This window comes from Pipistrellus kuhlii, unplaced genomic scaffold (assembly GCF_014108245.1).
Source record: "Pipistrellus kuhlii isolate mPipKuh1 unplaced genomic scaffold, mPipKuh1.p scaffold_m20_p_9, whole genome shotgun sequence".
Taxonomy (NCBI): Eukaryota; Metazoa; Chordata; class Mammalia; order Chiroptera; family Vespertilionidae; genus Pipistrellus; species Pipistrellus kuhlii.
In genome coordinates this window covers 9121442-9134783 of record NW_023425595.1, presented here as the reverse complement: position 1 = coordinate 9134783, position 13342 = coordinate 9121442, and the positions used below count along the sequence as shown (strand labels likewise).

General features: G+C 49.3%; 1 long non-coding RNA gene across 2 annotated transcripts; it reads right to left on the bottom strand.

Moving 5' to 3' along the window:
- Positions 1-220: 220 nt before the first annotated feature.
- On the bottom strand, positions 221-12299 carry LOC123651882. 2 transcript variants are annotated; one of them, XR_006740860.1, is made up of 3 exons: positions 10486-12276; positions 9166-9446; positions 221-902 (listed from the first exon to the last, which is right to left on the bottom strand). It is a non-coding gene; the product is annotated as an uncharacterized LOC123651882 (long non-coding RNA). The 2 variants fall into 2 exon arrangements; XR_006740859.1 differs by lacking the exon at positions 221-902 and having other exon boundaries at positions 8551-9446; positions 10486-12299.
- Between the last annotated feature and the right edge of the window lie 1043 nt (positions 12300-13342).

Here is a 13342-nt window from a genome sequence, read left to right as displayed (position 1 = left end):
TCTAATCCAACCTTCTGATTTTATAGCTGCATCCTCAGCTCTCCATCTAAGTGGCCAATGTGTGTGTGTGTGTATCAGGGGGAGGGGTGGCAGTACTAAGAAGAATTTTCTGGCAATGAGGCCCATATGACTACTTTAGGTGTTTTGGCTGGAGCAGAGAGAAAGAGAAATGCTTATAGTTTATCTGTGAGATAGTTATTACCAGCAAAGAAAGGAAATAGCTACTGGCATTCATTTCACAAATATTTATTGACCCTTTCTGGACCAGGCCCAGCAGGGATACAGAGGAGTGAAACACTGTAGGGTAAGTTGTGACGGAAAACCAACTCAAGCTAGCTTCAACAGAAGTATATTTATTTGATCACATACACATAAACCCAGAGGTAGGGTGAGTGTTATGGACTGAATTGTGCATGCCCCCCTCCCAAATTTATAAATTGAAGCCTCAACTTTCCATATGGCTGTATTTGGAGATAGGGTACTTAAGGAGGTAATTAAGGTTAAGTGAGGTCATAAAGGTGGAGCTTTTTAATTCACCTGGGCTAGTATCTTTAAAGAAGAGGAAGAGACACCAGAGCTTACACACATGGAGAAGAGGCCATGTGATGTCACAGTGAGAAGGTGGCTGTCTACAAACCAGGAAGAGAGGCCTCCTCAAAACCAATCCTGATGGCACCTTGATCTTGGACTTCTGGCCCTTAGGACGGTGAGAAAATAAATTTCTGTTGTTTAGGCAACCTGGTCTGTGGCAGCCCAAGCAGACTAAGACTGTGGGCTTTAGAGTTTAGTCCAGAAACTGACTCTATTTCCCCGAGATTCTCTCAGCTCTGCCCTACTTATGTGTAGCCCCATTCTTAGGCTGTTGGTAAGAGGACTGCCATAGTTCCAGGCCCCATGGTGTCCTGAGGAAGAGAAAAAGAGAAGATTGTGCCAGGATGCTCTCTCTTAAAAACAATAGAGCTCTCTCCCAGCAACCCTCATCAAACCTTGCTAGGTATCTTGCTGGCCCTAACTAGGTCCCAGGTCCAGTCCTGGGCCACTTTGAGTCCCAGGGAAGCCAGGTGCTGCATATTTTTTAGAGTATGGGCAAGTTGCTGTAACAAAGAGACTCCAAATACAAAAGTATAAGCAAAATAGAAATTTATATATCTTTCATATGATATAAGGATTCAGAAAAAAGCCTTCAGAGACTGCTAGGAGGGCTCCATCCTCCTCCATATGTGGCTTCCTTCTCTTTGTTCCTTCTCTCTTCCTTCTGCTTCAATTTTTGTCATCTCCAAGTTGGGGGTGCGGGGAGGGAAGGTTCAAAGGAGCACATACATATTCCTTGTGAGGGTAGAACCTAGAAGTGATACAATCATTTCTGCTCATTGGTGAGAACTTAACACTAACAGAACATCAAGCTGCAAGGGAGACGGGGAAATGTAGTCTTACAAGATAGCCATCTGCTAGAAACATCAGGAGTTCTGTTATTAAAGAAGGGGAGAGTAGGAACCAGAGAAACCTCTCCCGCACATGGATTAATGTAGGCCCAGGCTCCTGAGCCAGTTCTTGAGAAGGTGGAGGTCCAACCCCGGAGCTGGGCAAGGGCTCAGCTTTCCCTGAGGCACGCGTGCTTGCTTAAGACTGTGCTCTGGCTGTGCTTGTATTAACAGTTTCACTTCTACACTAACTAGTACACTGGGCCTTGCAGTTCTTTGGCTTCTCTCTGGAAATTGGGAGCGGGTCATGGGTGTTGGGTAATCAGCCAGCAGTGCCCACTACATTATCTGCCTCTGAGATCCTCCCACTCTGTGGAGGAGGGATGGGTTTAAACAGACAACTAAGGGTGAACAATGACAAATGGTAAACCAGCAGCAACATATAAATCCCAATAAAAACAGAGGGAAGAATTACGAGAAGTCTTCTAAGAAGAGATAGAAGAGAATCATGAGCTCATTTGGTCTAGGTCTTAAAGGATATGTGGGGATTCCCCAAATAATTTTGGTGGGGAAGGGCTGTCCAGACAAAGAAAAGAGCAAAATCACAGAGGTGTGAAGGCCCACCAGGTGTGGCTAGTGGTCCTGTGTGGCTAGAGAGTGGGAGGGTGGGAGGTAGCTGGGAGCAGTTAGTGAATAAAAGCCACGGAGGCAGCAGCCTGTCCAACAGACCTCGGAAGCCTGCAGCGTTTGTAAGCCAGCGGAGACATGGTCAGATCTCTGTCTTCCTTTGAGGAAAAGCCTGGAAGATGACTCGTTAGGAAGCTATTTCACAAATTCGGCTGAGTAATGAAGAAGAGCCAGCATGAGGGCTGTGGTGGTGGGAATGGAGACAAGGAGATTTTGGTGGTAAAATGACAAAACTTGGTAACTGGGTGACTAAGGGGGAGAGGCTTGAGCAAGGACAAATGGGGTTTTAAATATGGTTTAATATGATTCTATGTTTATGTGCTTATGCTAGAAATCTGGAGAAGGAGTAGAGGCAAAGCAAGCTGTGGGGAGAGAGGAGAAAAGGACTTCCCGGCGTCCTAAGCCTAATCCATGACAGACTTCTTTGGGTTTCTAGAATGTCCAACATTCTCTCTTAACTCAGGGCTTCTGAGCACGCTGACCCTATTCAGGAGCCCTGCCTCACCCTCAAATCTCCCACTGGTTAATTTCTCATTTCCCCCAAGCACCCTTCTTGGACCCATAACCTAGGTGAGAAGCCTCCTTTGACTTTCTTACAGTACCCCATTTCTCTTCTTTACATGCCTCTCACTCAGGGTTGTTTAATGCCTGTCTTGCCCCCACTCCGCCTGTCATTTCCGTGAGGACAGGAACACGTCCGTCCTGTTTGCTGCTTTTTTCTCAAGACCTTGTCTAGTGCCTGGCACACAGTTAGCGCTCATGCTGGGTCCAGTTGTCATTGGAAGTGGCAGTTAGCCAATAGTTTTTATCAAGACTCATTCAGATAGGATGCGAGGCAGTGAGACCCCCGTGGGGACAGGTGATGTGACCCTTCTCAAAGCCTGGATCATTCTAGATGAGTAGTTCTCAACCAGGGGTAACTTTGCCTCCTAAGGACATTTGGTACACCTGACATTTTTGATAGTCACGTGTGTGTGTGTGTGTGTGTGTTACTGGCATCTAGAGGGCAGAGGCTAAGGATATTCCTAAACACCATACAATGCACAAGACAGCCCCCTACAACTAAGAATTATCCAGCCCCGAATGCCAATAGAGCCAACTCTGCTCTAGAGATGGGTGAGCCATCTGGATGGTTAGGTTTGCATACGGCCTACTGGCCACTACGGCCCAACTGAGTAAGAGCAAGAGAAGCTAAGTGGTTGTCACAGGAAATATGGACTTTTGATGTGCAGGCAGGAACCACCTTGGAAAGGACTTCAGTGAAAGGCCCCAATAGCTTGGGCAGTTTCCCCTTAACTGAACTCCCAGCCATAAGCCCAGCAGGCCCAGCCTGGCCCTGCCTCTCTCTGACTCACTCCATTGGGTTTCTCTTGCTCTTTGGGCAGTGGCCACCACACTCTTCCCAGCCCATCTGCCTCGCTGATTATTTTCAGCTTGGCTTGCAGAGGCTCAACGCTGCAATTACACCCCAACCTCAATGGCTCCTTCTGAAAATAACATTTGGATGGAAGAAAACCTCAGTCTGGTGGGCTGGATTTTATACTAAACAGTTAAAGAGTGGGTGTGGGCATGGGGGTTGGGGAGCAAAGGAGTGGCACAATGGTACAATTAAGAGAAGAATCTGGAAGAAGAGGAAGGAAAAGGAAGTGAAGAGAGGGAAGGGGTGGTGGTGGTAGGGGCTGTTGAAAAAAGAAAATACATCTACTGGGCATGGGTCAACCATCTTATAGAAATCTTAGGCCAAGTCTTCATTTATGCCTCTAATTGAAGGTTTTGTTTGCTGAAATAATCTCCAACACACAAATGTGTGTTTGCGCACGCACACACGTGGTGTCCCCCCTCCCCATTAACTGCCCTAACCCTAACCCTAACCCCTTCCTACCCCCCGCATTCCCCAATCATTGAGGCCTGGGAAATACATGTCTGTCTTGAGACAGAAGAATTAGTCTATGGGCATACCAATCTTTATCCAAGCTAGTGACCAGATTTTCCAACCCCAAAATAGGAGACACATGGTTTGACATAGGATTTTTGTTCTCTTTCCATGTGAGAATGGCAGTCTGGGAAATGTAGTTTGGTGATGCTAATAGTTGGAATTTCTAAGCAGTTCTATGGCCAATGGAGGAAAGTAGGCATTCTCCTGGAAATCGGAGATTTATGGGTACCTTTAGTTTGGAGAAGAGAATAAAACACTAGAAATGAGAGCCTTTGTTCCACGCAGGGGGAGCGAGAGGGGGAGATATAGGGAGTGAGGAGAGAAATATTTGGAAGCATCTTTTGGATTCCAAGGAGGCAGACAGAGATAAAAAGGCTGTATGCAGTGAGATTTGGAAAACAGGCAGGAAGGAGTTAGAGCTCAGTTCTGGAGTCAGCCAACCTTGGGTTCAAGTGCAGACTGACTAACCACCCGGGTGATCTCCCGCAGTAACTTAGCCTCTTTGATAGCCCAGCAGTATAGGCTCTAGTCTGGAGTGAGGCCAGTAGTTTTCATCCTGACTTGGTGATCTTAGGCAAGTACTTTAACCTCTCTGTGCCTCCCTTTTCTCCTCTGTGGAATGTAAAGAACACCCACCTTCTAAGGTGTCATAAGGACTTGGAATAGTTAAAGTGCTTAAAACAGTGTCTGGGACATTGGCAATCACTCAACACATGTTAGCCATTATTGTTATTACCTCTGGAGTTTTTCTCCAAATGTAGCAGCAAGTAACTTTTAGCTAACATATACATTTTTTTATTTGGATAGTTATAAATTTATTTTCAAGTGTATTAAAATATGTGACCAGCACATCAAAGCTCTGGTTTTGCTAATGTTATTGCTTAGGGCAAGGCTATGCAGAAAAAGGGAATCAATTTAGAGTTAATTTAAAGAATAAGGAAAGTTAGTAAAGTAAAATAAAAGTCAATTAAGAATATAATATTGGTGGACTGCGGAAGAAAATCATGCAGGCAAGACTTGAATGGCTGAAAATTTTGGGAAATAATCTATAATGCCATGTTTTCTTCTGCTAAAAAAAAACAAAACAAACCCTGGCTAAGGCATAGGAGTGGAGAAAGCAGGCTGGGAAAATGACAGATCAAGACCCTATCAAAGCTTCGCCTCTTCGTTGGCCTGTGGACCAAAGGGTCCCGGGTTCGATTCAGGTCAAGGGCACGACCTCGGTTGCAGGCTCCTTGGAAGCCAGGGCCCTGGTCAGGGCCAGTGCAGGAGGCAACCAATCCATGTACTTCTCTCACATGGATGTTTCTCTCTGTCTTTTCCTCTCTCTTCCACTGTGTCTAAAAGATCAATGGGAAAATATCCTTGGGTGAGGATTAACAAAAAAAGCAAGCAAACAACAAAACAAGTAAAACACTTTGCCTTTTCTTCCCCCTCCCCCCTCGCGCCACCCCCCCAACCCCCGCCCGGCCAAAAAAAAAAAAAAAAAAAAAAAAAAAAAAAATCACTGCTCTTCTCTCTCTTGTCGAAAAGAGAGCCCAGGCCAGCGGTGCCAAGGCCCTGGTGAATTTTTGGGCCCTTAGGCATGGTGGATTTGGTGGATGGGGAGAGCTCAGGGGAGGGAGGCTGAATTGGGAGGCCCAGCTCTGGAAACCCAAAGGCAACTCCCCAGCTTCTCCCTCCCGCGGCGGCGTTCAGGGCGATTCGGGCCTCTCTGATTTTCTTTGGATCACTGGGTCAATCAGTCAGCCAATGCCTCAGGAGAAGTTTAATTAAGCTCAGATCGCGGGCGCGGGCTGCCAAAGGTCTCCCGGCCCGCCTCGTCCCCAGCACACTCCTGCAGAGCCTCCCCCCGCCCCGGCCCGGCCCGGCCCGCCCGCAGGCCCGCGGCCGCGCATGCGCGCCGCCAGGCCGCCCAGCACCCCGCTGCAGGCTGGGCTCCCAGAACGGCGTTGCAAACTGTTGCATCAGACAGCAAGCAGCCAGCCGGGCCGCCAGGGTTTCTAGGAAGATAGGAAGGGGTTGAGATCCTCTGTGGTCTCTTGGGGGACGCTGGCTGTCACTCACGGTGTTTACACGCTGGTAACACAAGCCCCTGAAATCTCAAGCCTGCGCCAGTCGGGCGAGGGCCTTAGCCACAGGTGAAATTTCGCTGAACTCCTTTGCTCCAGCCCCACCCATGGCCCCAGGCTGGACCCACTGAACTGAACCCACTCGGCTTTATTAATAGCATGGGCCCTGAAGGAATGAGCTGGGTTTGATTTCTCTTCCTGAGTACAAGAATGCCCCTGAGGAATTTCTCACTCCGTGAAAGTGCAAAACTAATTTCCCCAGACAAGTGCTCTTGCCGGTTTCCAAAAGGGCTTGGAGAGATCCCAGCAGGAAGGTTCAGTGGTTTTAGCTCTCTTCACCCCAGCAGCTGGACACGCGGACACTGACCACCACGGGCTTCTGGGTGGGTGGACCCGCTTCGTCCTCCACAGATAGGCATTCTTTTCGGCCTATCTCAGGCCCCATGTTGTGAAGACCTTGGACATCAGCCAGAGAATGCAGAAACCTATGCAGACGCCACCGGTACTGGTAACAGTGAGTTCTCTAGATTCACATGGTCTGCAGCTCAGGTAAGGACAAGCCCTCCTTTCTCTCCACCATTCTGGTTCCGGAGACTCTGCCTTCCTGAAGAGGAGAGAAAATAGTGCTGGATCTAGAAGGATGAGGCAGTCTTAGGGGTGGGATATTCAAGAAGAATAAGAATACTGATTTGGAATCTACTTCCTAAAGGGATTTCCAGGGACATAGTCTGAATTCTGTGGTCCAATCCTTTATTTATTTATTTGGAATGGGTCAAGACCAAGGTTATTTAGTATTAATAGGGTCCCCCCCAAGAAATCCCCCCTAAAAAAAAACCCAAAACACAAACAAAAACCCAAGAAACAAAAAACACAACAAAACAAAAACCCTGGCAATTTACCTTAGGCCTTCTGTCTTTTCTAGGGAGTTAATGGTAAAAATCTATTTCATTTGAAGAATCTTGAAAGCTAAAACAGGCCTAGTGTTTTTCCTTCCCCTCATTATTATGAATCACTCATTCCCAAGATTCAATTTAAAAAATGACCTGAAAACTCATGAGTATTATCTGACACGTCCCTTTGTCAGATGGTCACTGTCCGCTTAAGCCAACAATTTCCTTTGACCAGTGGGGTATTATGGCACTGTGAGATTTTTTTTAATTGTAATAGATGCTTCATAAATATCTTCTGTCATCAACAGTGATCTTGTGAACTGAAGGAGTGACTAGGAAGGATGAAAAGGATTGTGGACAAGTGCTGTAGTATTTCCAGATATGTCAGAGCCCAGAACTTCTGCCAAATGGGTGTCAGCAAGGTGCTCTATAAGAGTCAGGGGACTGCCAGGAGCGGATCAAATGTCAGATATGTATGTGAAAAACTTCACACCTGGGGAGGCAAGTCTTTCAGTATTGCGGGGCCTCTGCAGGCATGAAAGTTGGAGCTGTGGGGTCAGGAGCCAGGTAGGAATGGGAAAAAGTGAGCTTAAAGCCCATGTCAGATTCTCTGCTGTACCCTCAGCACCTACAGATAGTGGGCTCTTGATGCATGTTAGAATAAATGCATTGAAAAAAATGAGCGAAAGAGCAGAGAGAGATAAGATCACAGAAGTCCAATGTGGGGGGTGCTGTTTCTCTTTTCCGTGTCCATCTCCATCACGGAAAAGGAAACAGGTTCCTGAGTGGAGGAGCTGGGGATTAAGAAATTAAAGAAAGAAAGAGACCAAGAGGCAGAAATAAATTCATCAAGCTGGGCGCTAGGTGGGCGCCATCTTCTCTGGTGGAGAGGCAGCAAGCAGCCGACCCACACAGCAGGTTTATTTTATAGGGTCAAAGGAGCTTATTTGCATTCTTAACTAGGCCCTAGCATTACTGGATTTACATATCTAGACCCACCCCTGCTGACACCTGGACAAAGTTAAGTCAGAAACTGAATAACACCCCCAGCCCTCTTGGACATGGAGTCTGCCAGTGCCTCAGGCTCAGCTGACAATTTAAAGGATGTCCATGTGCCTTCTCAGGCGGCCCTCTAAAGTCCAAGGATTTTGTAAGAGGCAGGCTGGGACGTTCAGAGCCCTCTTGTAGGGGGTAAGAGAAGAATCCTTCCAGTTCAAAGACCTAGGGCAAGGAATGGAGTACTCTTAAGTGATACGTCAGTTGCTGGAGGCCTCTTCTGCTTGGTTTCCTTGTTTGGAAAGGCCTCCAATGGGTGATTCCAGAGTGTGCAGTCACTCTATGTGACCAAGCCTGATGACATCATCAACGATTGCCTCACCTTGACTGGATTCCCAGAGCAAACTTCTGGAAAAGTGAGGGGTCTGAAGGAGGGTGTGTATCTGGGAGCCAGAGGACAGGAAAATCCCCCCAGAAGCCTCGCTTTAAAACCATAAGCAAAGCAGCGGCCCAGATGGTTAGATGATGCAGACGAAGATGAAACGTGTGATTTGTTTTCCACATTTATTGGGCACTCAAAGATTCTAGACACCATACTGAGCCCAAAACCCAGACAAAGCTCCTGTTCTAAGAGCTTATGATCTAAATTCCTTGTGGAAAGTCTGTCTTTGAAATGTTTAAGGCACCTCATTTGATCCGCATTTCCACTTCAAGTCATGTACCTCCTTCCTGAGGAACCCACCGCTATATTTGAAGTCTGGAGCTGGCCTTCCTTCTGTTTTTACTATTTACATGCCAATTCAAAGGGTGGGGAGAGCCACATTAGTTTTAAAATAAAACACAAATAGCAGAATGAGGTTTGGTTCAAGTAAAAACCACAGAAGGGATTTTTTTTCCCTCCTCTCATACTTTTCAGATTTTCCTAGAACCACCTTTATTTTCTCAGAGCCCAGACATAGAGAGTGAGTGGGCCTCTCCGGATGCCCTTCCAAGAGAAAGCTTAGGCCTCATGCCTGTTCTCTTATTGCACCTTTAGGTTTTGTGTTTCTTTTTAGACAACCAAGTGGGGGCTCAGAAAACCATTGAAGCCCCTAATTCCCATGCGGTGTTTCCCAAGCATTCAGAGTAGATCTGGGTCTGTTTTTGCATGGTTTATACCTTACCTCTTCTGTTTGGTTGTATCAGCTTGTGCTTTCTGGGTGATGGGGACACGGTTGGAATGTCAGACCACCGCTAGTGGGTTCCCCGCATCGCCATTTACCAGTCGTGTGACCTTATTGGTCAAGTGAGAATAATGATGCACACACACCTCTCATGCCTGCAGTGAGGATTAAGGTCTCAAGGCACAGGAAGGACAGCACAAAACGAGCGCTCAACACATTGCAGCTGCATCAAAAATAGATTTTTTTCATCTATTTGCTCCTTCCTTAACCACCTCCTCCTCCTATATTGAAGAAGGAAAGAAAATTAGTTATCTACTCCAAGTGGTTGATTTATCTCCATTTTATATCAACAAAGGGCCCATGAGAAGGAGAGAGACAGCCCAAACTTTCAAACACCCGAGCCTTTAAATAGGGTGGATCAGAATTCTTTGCCTTTTAACAAGAGGTGACTACGCCAGCAGTGTAGGGACTGGGGAAACCTCCAAGGCCAATGGTGGGGTGCCCGGAGCTCAGGAGATAGGTAAGAGTAGTCAGGAAAGCAGGCCCAGAGCTGAGGTGAGGGGCTAAAGGGGTGCCAGCCACCAAAACAAATAAATAAACAAAAAAATCCCACCCGCTTTGGGGGTTCCGAATTCACTGGTCTGCAGGTCGAACCTGCTAGTCCAGGGTCCTGGTGCCTTGGGACCAGAGGCGCGTGCGGCAGCGCCCTCTGCCGGCCGCGATGGACTAAACGTCAAAGCCGCGCCGGCCCCACCGCCCTGCAGGTGGGACCCGGGATCCCGGCGGCTGCCTCCGCCTCCGCTCCATCCTTGGCGAGGACCGCGCTGCCTGGTCTCCCGCAGGATTTCGGGAGACGAGTCCCTTTTCTGACGCCTGCGGGCGGAGCAGAGATGACGCTATGCTCAGAAATAACGGATTTATTCACCCGGGGATCGGAGGGAGGCCGCGGGAACCCACCCAACCTCCGAAGAGGCTGCACGCCTCTTGGAGTTCAGGGGCCAAAGCCCGCTGGGCCGCCGGAGGCGGTTTGAAAGTGCCGTTGACAGAGAGGAGCCCTGGGTTCGCTTTCTGCCTCATCACCCGCTTCCTGCTTACTAGGTGACCTTGGGCAAGGTGCTTCCATTTCCGCGTGCCTTTGCTTGCTCACCTTCAAGATGAAGAAGAGAACGGTCCCCGCGGCGGAGCGGACTGACGTTAGGAGTCATGGGGCCAGACAGCCCGGGGTGGAATGCTGCTGGCCCTGACATCAGCCGGCTGTGTGCTCGCGGGCAAGTGATTTAACCTCTCTGTGCCCCCAGATGGGCTGACGGCGGTACTCACCTTCCAGGGCTGGTGCCTGCAAAGCGCTTACCACCGCACCTGGCACCCAGGAAGCGCTCAATAAAAGGTGGCTATTGTGGTGGTTGTCGTTCTTACTGGTCTTACAGTCCGCTGAGCCTGCAGAAAACTCTTAGGTGGCGCCTATTAAGTGTCTCTTTCTTGGGTCCTGCTCTTTCTTCCCGGGCTTTGCTACAATCTTTCCCTGGGAGCTCAGTCCTTATCAGTTGCCGAAGGACAGCCGCCCTCCCGAGTTTGGAAAATCGAGGTTCCCTTGGAGGAGGGCCAAGGACGGGGTCGCGAGCTGCAAGGACCAGGACCTCCCGAGAGGACACCGCGCCCCGAGCCGCCCCGCCTGTGCCCCCATGAGCGGCGTCAGAGCCGCAGTGACGTCGCCGGGTCCGCGGGAGGCCGGGAGGCGCGGCCTGGGGTGGCGGGGAGTCTGGGGTGGGGGGATGGCCGGGGTGGCCCTGCCGTCCCCGGCGGCTGCAGCCAGGGCAGCAGGAGCAGCGCGAGGAGGCCGCGGTCGAGGCTTGGCTCTGCAATGCCTGCTTGAACCGAGCGCGCTCGGGCTCCGCCTGCAGTCTGGCGGAGAAGCCCGCGATGCCACACCTTCCCCGGCGCCCCTGCAGCGGGACGCGGGGCCACTCAGCGTCTGCGTGCTCTTTCCCCTCCGGTTCTTCTCTCCGCCAGACCTGCCCCAATGCCATCACGGATGCTCCTCCGGCGACCTGCTCAGCTTCTTTCTCCTTCCCCTCCCCGCCCTCCCGGACTAGCTCATTTGCTGCTGTGAGTGGTTAATAACCACGCACAGGAGGCGCCTCCCACACCCAGCTCTCCCCCCTCCGCAGCCCCTGGCACGCCCATCCCATTGCGTCCGGACAGTTCCACTTGGCTTGCCCCGCACGCACCTCTGACTTCCCGCGTCTGGCCCCTATTACAGTCCATCTCCGAGATGGCGCTGCCGCCCGCCCCGTCGCCCTAGATCTAGCCTCCTCGCCTTCCCTCCTAAATACGTCCCCAGGCACGCTGCATGCTCCATCCCAATTCCAGCCTGGTTTGGGCGATTAACATTCCGCTCGAAGATCTCCTTGTCTGCACTCCTACCTCCTCCTCATCCTCTCGCCGCGCTGCTAGGGCGAGCCACCTGCAATCCGTGTCTGAACTATCCATTTCCCAGCTTACGGCTGCGCTGTTTGCCACCCCCTCTCTGTCCTGGACACAGCCGGCCTGCCATTTTCCCATGAACACCGCTAGAGTTGGGACCAAAAGAATTTGAAGGTTGTCAATGTATTTGTTGCAGTTGGGCCCTACCCAGGGAATTTGCATCTCACTCCCCCTCCTCCCCTAATTGTCGGCTTCTTACTCATTCTCCAAAGCTCATGAGGTGAGTCATCCCTTTAAGAATGCCGAGCTTATTCCACGATCTGGCTGAGCGGAAGTGTCTCCGGGCCCCAATACTTGCCCCCCACCCCCTTCCCCTGCTTTCATCATCCTAGGGATAAAGACCTGACCCTTCAAGACGGCCTGGGAGGCCCTGCATGCTCTGTGCACCGCCTCCCCCCACCCCCATCTCCAGCCCCGGCCTCCCTCTGCTCCCATCACACGGAGGGTGTCAGTGCCTAGTCTCTTTGTTCATCCACCCTCCCACCTCAGGGTCTTCGCACAGCCTGTTCTCTCTGCCTGGAATACCGTTTGCCCTTCCTTACTTGCTCAATGTTTGCTCTCATCCTAAGTCAGCACCATTTCCTCAGGGGCACCTGCTCTGAATCCTCTCCCACCCCAACCCCAATTCAGTCAAACCCTCCTTTGATAGATCAAAGCATATATATATATATATATATATATATATATATATATATATATATATATATATATATATAAAACCTAGAGAATAATATCAACCTCTTTTTCTTCTCTGCCCCTTCTCTACCACCCCCTCCGCCCTTTGTCAAAGCTTGACATTTGCTAATTTTTCTTCAAACATTTTCTTACACACACACATACACACACACACACACATTGTTATTGATTTCAGAGAGGAAGGGAGAGAAAGAAGGAGATGGAAACATCCATGATGAGAGAGAATCGTTGATCAGCTACCTCCTGCACATCCCCTACTGAGAATTGAGCTCACAACCCCTGCATGTGCCCTGATAAGGAATCGAACCATGGCCTCCTGGTTCATAGGTCTATGCTCAACCACTGAGCCACGCTGGCTGGGCCCAATCTTTCCTTTAGGACATAAAACTTTACAAATCCAGGTGGAGACCTCTGAACCTAGGGTACCCACTCTCCTGCATTTGAAGAAATGCCATTATATTGATTATATTATTGCGCAGCTTGCTTTCTTCACTCAGCATTGATTTTGAAATGTACTCTTACGGATACGTGTAGTTCTAGATCATGTTCACCGAATTTTACTTACCTGTCTCCTTCTGGCGGACATTCAGCTTATTTTCAAACTCGTTTGTTCTTGGGGACAGAGCTACAATTAGTATTTTTTTTTTTATCCCTTCCCCTTGTAGGAAAATGAGCCATCTGGGTAGATACTTAGGTGTGGAATTGCCGAGTTCAGGTCATTCAAATTATCAAATTAGCAGCTTCACTCAGCATGACTGAGCAGTTTTTCAAAGTGGTAGGACCAGTTTACTCTTGGAGAGCAATACATGAGTCCCGTGGTTGGCATCCTCAGCAACATTTGGTAATGTCAGACTTTAGTTGTTTTTTTTGCCAAGCCGATGGGTGTGACATAGTAATCTCAATGCTTTAATTTGCAATTCCCTGTTTACAAAAGAGCCTGAGGCCTGACCAGTGTGCCCTAGTGGTTGAGCATCTGGCCTATGAACCAGAATGTCAG